Source organism: Hemitrygon akajei, chromosome 6 (assembly GCF_048418815.1).
Source record: "Hemitrygon akajei chromosome 6, sHemAka1.3, whole genome shotgun sequence".
NCBI classification, from domain to species: Eukaryota; Metazoa; Chordata; class Chondrichthyes; order Myliobatiformes; family Dasyatidae; genus Hemitrygon; species Hemitrygon akajei.
Window position 1 is genome coordinate 147,102,742 of NC_133129.1, and position 8,666 is coordinate 147,111,407.

At 44.7% G+C, this 8,666-nt stretch overlaps 1 long non-coding RNA gene across 1 annotated transcript; it reads right to left on the reverse strand.

Moving 5' to 3' along the window:
- Nucleotides 1-5,269: 5,269 nt before the first annotated feature.
- On the reverse strand, nucleotides 5,270-8,452 carry LOC140728767 (uncharacterized). Its single transcript, XR_012099179.1, has 3 exons — nucleotides 8,384-8,452; nucleotides 8,034-8,078; nucleotides 5,270-5,994 (listed from the first exon to the last, which is right to left on the reverse strand). It is a non-coding gene; the product is annotated as an uncharacterized lncRNA (long non-coding RNA).
- Nucleotides 8,453-8,666: the final 214 nt, after the last annotated feature.

An 8,666-nucleotide genomic window follows, 5' to 3' on the forward strand; every position in this document is an offset into this window, starting at 1 on the left:
TTTCACTTCACCGGCAGGTCTCCAAAGGGGCTGTCTTTATTATTCACAGGCTTTGGCGCAACCCCGTACAACCTGCTTTGCTGTTTAAAAATGTCATCCCCATTAACCGTCGCCTCTTTTCCGGGGAGTCCCCCCGTGGGGAACTTGAGTAATTTGGCGTGGTGAACTCCCGCCCGTCTCGTTCATCGGGGTCATCTTACCAACACCACTTAGACCATTTCCACCCAATTCTGTAATTTTCCCCAGGTGACTAGCCCTTTTGTCAGGACCATGCAGACTGATGGGTTTCCGTTCGAACCTTTCCCTCAGGCCGCATTTAAATTTCGGATTTTTCACAGCGCTCTCTTGAATAACAACAGCGTGTGGGGCACCTTTACATTCCAAATCAACCTGTAATCGGTGCGCAGGCACCGCGTTACCAAGCCCTCGTTTCTGTAGCTTGGTTGCTTCTTCTGACACCAATCTAAACTTTAAATTTTCTTCATTCGATTTGGGAACTACAACACTCCCGTTCCCTTCAATAATAATGTTTATTCCCCCATGGTCGAGTTCCACTTTAAGGTTCACCACCCCTTCGTGTACCAACACCTGGGAACCCTCCCTTCCCCCAATTACCAGGGTTAACCCTGTCTTCACTAAACCCAGTCCATCTGACCCACAGGGACTGCATTCCTGTTCAACTGAATCAAATACCTCAGACTTGTTCTGAGCTCCATTACTAGGTTCAGTACCACGTGCATCCACATCTTGGACACACTCAAACGGGACATCTGCCTCTCCCAGGCTTTCAATACCCGTACCCTTTTCAAATTCTAAATTCCCCTGATCCTCCCAGTTCCTCTCTGGGCAACTCCCTTCTGGAGTAAACTCAACCCCGCGGGCTGAAACAACCTCGTCTGCCAACCCAGCAGACCTCTCCAAGGTAATGGCATCCTTTTCATCTAGGACTGCCTTCATCTCATTATCGGGAACACCTTGATAACTCTCAACTTCTTCAAACAGGGCTGCCACCCCCGACAGATCATCCATGTCCAACTCTGGACCTTTTAACAGCTTTTCCCATCTCTCATCTTTATTTCCTACCTCTAGGACCTTTCTCTTCACTAAGGGAAGATCTAGCTCCTCTCCCTTAACCCCTTTCACTTTACTACTCTTCGGTTTACCACCCTCAGAACCCTCGTGGTACAGGGTCGGTAGGACCGTCTCAGCCAAATCAATACTGGCCAGATTTAAACTGCTCGCTTTCTCAGCTGCCTTTCTCGACAGGCTGCGAATGCTCGCGCCTGTGGTACAGACTGGAGATGCGAGGGGCGGGGCGGCAATCCTCACAGGCTGTTTGAGCCGTGTCCAAACCTGTCCCCCGGCTAAATCATTTCCGAGGAGGACGTCCGCATCAGTTCTCGGGAATTCTGATGGCACCCCTATTTCGACTGGTCCAGATACCAGCTCACAATCCATAATTACCTGATGTAGGGGCACCATTTCTATTCTTGTACCTATCCCCTTCACGGCGACCATTCCCCTTCTCCGACCAAAATCTAGTATCTCACAGCGGATCAACGACAGCTCCGCCCCGGTGTCTCGCCAGATTCGGACGGGAATGGGTGGGTCTCCCCCCTTCACGGACACGGTTCCGGGTGACAGCCAAGTCTTTGACCCTTCTCGTACTCTGTCTACCTGGGGCTCTCTCGTCGATTTACTGATTACCACGGCACACCTGATAGGGACCGCTGCTCTCCCTTTTTCTGGCTCCTTTCTCGGAGCAAAGCACCTAGAGGCAATATGTCCTCCCTTCCCACAATTAAAACAGGTCAAGCCCGGAAATCTCGGGCCGCCTGGCCTTTCCCCCTCAACCTTACCACTAGCTCCCGGCGGGACCTCTGCCTCAGCCGGCGGACTTTCCCTACCGTTCCGACGGTCTCTCGGGTAATCTTTTGGCGAGGAAATCTTTATCCTGTGGGTTAGGGCATATTCATCTGCGAACCTAGCAATTTCTGAGATGGACTTATTCGCCTTCTCATTCAAATACATCCAGATCTCCTCCGGAACACACCCTTTTAATTCCTCAATCAGAAATAACTCCCAGATACGCCCATAATCCCCGTCCACCTGTTCCGCGGTGCACCAACGGTCCAAGAGCACACCCTTTTCATAGGCTAGCTCGGTATACGTTTGATTCCACCCTTTCCGTAAACTTCTGAACCTTTGTCTATACGCTTCAGGTACTAGCTCGTAACTCCAGAGAATGGCCTCTTTTACTTTGGCATAATTCTCCGCTTCCCCTTCCTCGACGGCCAATGCCGCATATGCTCGTTGTGTCTTCCCCTTTAACACACTTTGTAACAACGCCACCCACTGCTCTTTGGGCCACTTTTGATTTACTGCCACCTTTTCAAAAAGCAAGAAATAACTAGCAACATCCGACTCTTCGAATGGAGGTACTACCCTCAACTCCCGACTAACATTAAACCTCTTGTCTCGATCTAACCCTAGATCTCTTCGCTCGTTCTTTAACTTCTCCATCTCCAAGTCATGTTCCCTCTGTTCTCATCTCTCCTCATACTCTCTTTGCTTTTCGGCTCGTTCTCTCTCATTCTCGGCTCGTTCCCTCTCGTTCTCGGCTACTTCTAGCTCTTTTAGCTGAATTTCATGCTGTCTTTGCTTTTCAGCTTGGTCCCACTCTTTTTCCACCTCTAACGCCTTTAGTTGGAGCTCCTGGTCCCGTTTCACCTCTAACTTCTTTATGTGGAACGCCTGCTCCCTTTCTTTCTCAGCCCTTTATTTCTCTCTCTCAGCCGCTTCCAGCTGCTTCATTTTAAATTCATGTTGCTCCCTTTCTTTCTCTCTCTCAGCCCGTTCTTTCTCTCTCTCAGCCGCTTCCAGCTGCTTCATTTTAAATTCATGTTCCAACCTTAATTTCTCCAACTCTAGCTGATCCATTCCACTCGCTGGTACCTTTTCAGGGGTATTTTCCAAGACCTCAGCTTCGAACACTTTCTTCCCAATGTAATACCGAGTTATGGCCCCTCGCACCTCCCGCTTTTTCATGGACGACCTCACTTCTGCGAGGTCCATTCCCTTCGCCAAATTTAACAAGTCTGATTTGGTGGCCGCCTCTAGCGCCTCTACAGTCGGGTTTTTCATAAATTCATCCACGTCCATCTTTGCTGGTTTCCCGTCTGGCTACCCGCGTACCAGATCCAAATTTTATTTTATTTTTTTGACTTACAAACCCAATTCACTGCCCTCCCAATTAGGTTTCAGATCCCGGATGAGCCCCCACGTTGTTACGTATCCCGTAACTGGATCACTTACCAGCAAAGATAGAGAGGTCTGCTGAAGTCTGATGGTACCTTTTTCAAACGTTTTTATTTATAAAGGGGCACAAAAGTAAGGTTAATACAAACATTCAGATAACATGCGTCGTCAATACTCAATCTAAAGCGCAGGTATAGTAATAATCAATAAGAAATAAGCTCTATCGTTGTCTAGGAGTTAAACGATTGTCCGATGGGAAATATAACAGTCATTCAAAAGTCTGCAGGCTTCAGCCTTTTGGGAACCGCTGGGTTTCCCGTGTTGGAGAGAGAGAGAGAGATTGGTGAGAAAAGGAACACTTGCCTGGGTCCTTACGAAGCAAAGCCGTGGAATCAGGGGAGCAGGCTTTCCTGTTGTTAGTTAAAAGCAATTTTCCGTGATTCTAGCCACAGACTCCCGATTCAGAATCTAACGCACATGGCTTCCTTCAAAATGGCTTCCCGCTACGACGGGATCGCTATCGTGTCTCCTTGGTGCATCTAAAGGGGTCATCCCCCCCCCCAGACCCTCCTTTATACTTCCTCACGGGATCGCAGGTGTCAATCTCTCTCTCAACCAGTCCACTTAGCCCGAGGGCTTTACACGTGGTCTTCATGAGACAATAGTCAAGGTCGCCTTATTCTGCATCCTGGTGGAATGCAGTATTCAGCACGTCTCTCTCTCTCCCATTTCCTGTGTCTATTCAGCACGTCTCTCTCTCTCTTGGGTCATTGACCCCCCCCCCCCCCCCTTCACTAGGGCTCTTGCGATTCTCACAAAGGAGGGGGCTGGTATCATAACAGTTCCGAGATTCATTTTTATGAAGAATACCCATGGGAAGTTAAAAATCAGAAATAACTCCCGGATACGCCCATAATCCCCATCCACCTGTTCCGCGGTGCACCAACGGTCCAAGAGCACACCCTTTTCATAGGCTAGCTCGGTATACGTTTGATTCCATCCTTTTCGTAAATTTCTGAACCTTTGTCTATAAGCTTCAGGTACTAGCTCGTAACTCCGGAGAATGGCTTCCTTTACTTTGGCATAATTCTCCTCTTCCCCCTCCCTGACAGACAATGCCGCATATGCTCGTTGTGCCTTCCCTTTTAACAAACTTTGTAGCAACGCTACCCACTGCTCTTTGGGCCACTTCTGATTTACTGCCACCTTTTCAAAAAGCAAGAAATAACTATCAACATCCGACTCTTCGAATGGAGGTACTACCCTCAACTCCCGACTAACATTAAACCTCTTGTCTCGATCTAACCCTAGATCTCTTCGCTCTTTCTTTAACTTCTCCATCTCCAAGTCATGTTCCCTCTGTTTCTGTTTCTCCTCATACTCTCTTTGCTTTTCAGCTCGTTCCCTCTCGTTCTCGGCTCGTTCCTTCTCTTTCTCAGCTGCTTCCAGCTGCTTTATTTTAAATTCATGTTCCAACCTTAATTTCTCCAACTCTAGCTGATCCATCCCACTAGCTGGTACTTTTTCAGGGATATTTTCCAACTCCTCAGCTGCAAACACCTCCTTCCTGATGTAATACTGAGTTATGACCCTTCACACTTCCCGCTTTTTCATTGATGACCTCACCTCTGTGAGGCTTAACCCATTCGCCAGATTTACCAAGTCTAATTTTGTAGCCGCCTCTAGCGCCCCCAGAGTCGGGTTTTTCATAAATTCATCCACGTCCATCTTTGCTGGTTTCCCGTCTGGCTACCCGCGTACCAGATCCAAATTTTTTGACTTACAAACCCAATTCACTGCCCTCCCAATTTGGTATCAAATCTCGAGATGAGGCCCCAAGTTGTTATGAACCCCATAACTAGGTCACTTACCAGCAAAGATAGAGAGGTCCGCTGAAGTCTGATGGTACCATTTTTAAACGTTTTTATTTATAAAGGGGCACAAAAGTAAGGTTAATACAAACATTCAGATAACATACATCGTCAATACTCAATCTAAAGTGCGGGGATAGTAATAATCAATAAGAAATAAGCTCTATCATTGTCTAGGGGTTAAACTATTGTCCGAGGGAAATATAAAAGTCTCGCCAGTTCATGGAGGCTTTTTGCCGTTTGAGGGACCGCTGGGTGTTCACGGGTTGGAGGGAGAAAATAAACTTGCCAGCCTTCTGGACTCAAAGCGTGAAATCGGGAACGGGAGTTCCTCGTTGTCAGTTCGAAATCCTTTTCGGGGTTATTAGCCACTCGATTCCCTAGCTAGGGGATCCAAATCACACGTGGCTTCCGAGCAGCTTCCCGTTCTTACGGGAATGATGAGCGATGGTCTCCGTCTGGTGCATCGCTGGAGTACCGCCTCCTGCAGTCTCCGTTTTATTATGGCTGGCAGATTTGTAAATGTCAATCAAGGTAGGGTGATACAATCCCCACCCCACATTGCCCGAGGGTGTCCATGTCCCTGATAGCTGGCACGTACTATAGAGTTGTAATTCACACAGGTGCCTCTAAGAACAATGGTCAAATCCGTTGCATTGTCTCTCATTTCCTGGGTCCAAGACCCGAATTAATAGCGATCTTGCGATTCTCCGGAAGGAGGGGGCTAGTCCGGCACCGTTCGGCCCCTCAGAGCTGTGGTACATTCATAACACAACACACATATTACCTTCATTTTCTCTTGAATTCTGCTTGTTCCGCTTCTCCCCTTCCCTTTCATGTTTATCAGGCTTTGCTGGGTTGACCTCTGAATTGAAATACAGGAAATGTGTCTCTATCAGCTCAGGTAATGTAAGAGTGAAACAATAGTGGTTCATAGCCAGAATGTTACCAAACGTAAAAACATGTAGCAACAACTGAATTTGAATGTGTAGGTTCCAAAGCAAAATCCCACATACTTTTAAAATGGAGGAAATGTGGAATAATTCCAGTCTGATTACACTAATTTGTCATGGTCCTATCTATGATATGCAGGTCTGTACAAAAGAGACACGTGCCACAAGTCCTGTTGCAAAGTTCAACAATCTACCTTGCCCCAGAGAGTTTGGTGGATGGAATATATACAGTATCTTCAGGAGTGTTCCAGACATTAAGCAGGCAATGTCTGTAGGAATTTTGAAAGGACTAATGAAAAGTGAATCTCACTTTGTTTACAACAGAAGCCTTGCAATTACAAAGATAATAACTACAGCTTTTTCCATATTTTCCTTACTTTCATCCCTTAATTCATTTCCATGTCCATTTGGTTTTATTTCTTCAACTGGTCCATTCGAAACTGTCATCAATATAAGGATACTTTATTTGAGGAATTTAGGGAAATATACCCTGTGTGTGATGTTAAGTGAATTATATTGAATACATTCACAAGAATTAAGAGATGGTAATCACGTGCAATTTACAGAAGCTGGAAGAAATCTGCTAAGTACCGTAGATGTCGGATTATAAGCCGCTACTTTTTTCCCACATTTTGAACAGCTTTGAACACTGCGGCCTTTACTACGGTGCGGCTAATTCATGATTTTTTTTCATGCCGCCAAAAACATTTTGCCTCGTAACAGTAGACCAATAAAATTAATGAGTAGTTCACAGAGGTCCAATGAAATTGTACGATAAATCAAGCGCACTTCCACAATTAAATTATTGTAAATCAGTCATTTGTACTCACCCTCATCAACATGGAAAACACTCAAAGAAAAGCATTGTGCTGCCTTTATGGCAGTTATTTAGTTTATAATATTTTCGCTTAGCAATTCATTTGTTAGTATTTTCTAGTTAAAGTTAGAAGTGTTAAGTATATTTGTTTTCTGTACATCCCGGGATACTATGACGTCACATCCGGTTTCGCCGCGTCTTGTGGGAAATACCGGTTTGCGATAAACGGGAAGGTGAGGGCATTAGGCCAGCGCGAAATGCTGCTTTTAAGTTAAAGGCGATCAATAACTTTTCCTGGTAGGCTGCAGTATATATTTTTTTACCAGTCGTTAGGAGATATTGGAATGTATACGCAACGTAATTTGTGTGTTACCCATACGTATGTATATTTAAAAGTAGCCGTGTTACAGGCACGGTTCGAAAAAAAGCATTTGCAATATGTATTTGTTTATGTTACCATATGGATTTAATTAAAAGTTAAAAAATCCTCACGTGTAATATCTTTCTTGTAAATATCTCATATTACAACGTGGGACACCTGCGGCCTAAAATCCGGTACGGCTTGTACAAGTACAAAATTGATTTTCTTTCTAAAATTAGAGCCAGCGGCTTTTAATCAGGTGCGCTCTGTAGTGCGAAATCTAAGGTAGTATTGATGACAACATTGACAGAGGCATGACATTTCTAATGCTTTATGAACAATTGTTTGTATTTTGTGAATCCATGCAGTGCTGTTGTATTGCAGAATATAGGCAGAGAGTAGAGAGAGCAGCCCCAGTAGTAAGGGCCATGAATATATGATCAAGGGAGGATGAGGATTATTTACATGACTGCTTTCAATTAGTGGATTAGGCCAACATCAAGGAAACATCTTTAGATATCCTGGTGGACTGTAGATTGTTCAACTTTGCTATGGAACGGAGGCATGAATTTTCCAGTAACTTTCCAGGTTTAGCAGGCCATATCTTCAGAAAATTTCTAGGGATTAAGAACTTGCAGGCCTCTGTATATGAACCACTATTAATTCTCACTCCAACAGCTTTAGGAGTGAAACAATAGCAAGAAAAAGAAACAGACAAATAATTGCATTCATTTCTTCTGGCTTTTCTTCATAAAATTTGTGCCTTCACTTACCTGCAGCGTTGGATGATCCTGCTTCTGTTGTTTTTGCATTTTGCTCTGAAATCAAAGAAAGAATATGTGTGGGACCAGGGATTCAGTGACCATGGTTTATGATGGAGACACAGACTTTGCATGATTATATCCATGGTGTGCAATGCTCCCAAATAACATGTAAATTCATTGTTGGTAGGAAAATTGAATATTTAAGCAACCTTCTGGGTGTGCTGGTTACTGAATAATGTTGACAGCATTCATTCTGGATTACCTGGAATATGATCACTCGTAATCTACAGACACAACAATGCAAGCAAAAACTCAAGAAGCTTTCAACAATTTTCTGGGTATCCCAACAAACATATTACTTTCATTTTCTCCTGAATTCTGATTGTTCGGCTTCTCCACTTCCCTTTCATGTTCGTCAGGCTTTGCTGGGGTGACCTCTGAATCGAAATAAAGGAAAAGTGTCTGTATCACCCCAGGCAATGTAAGAGTGAAACAATAGTGATTCATAGCCAGAATTTTACCAAACGTAAAAACATGTAGCAACAACTGAATTTGAATGTGTAGGTTCCAAAGCAAAATCCCACATACTTTTAAAATGGAGGAATTGTGGAATAATTCCAGTCTGATTACACTAATTTGTCA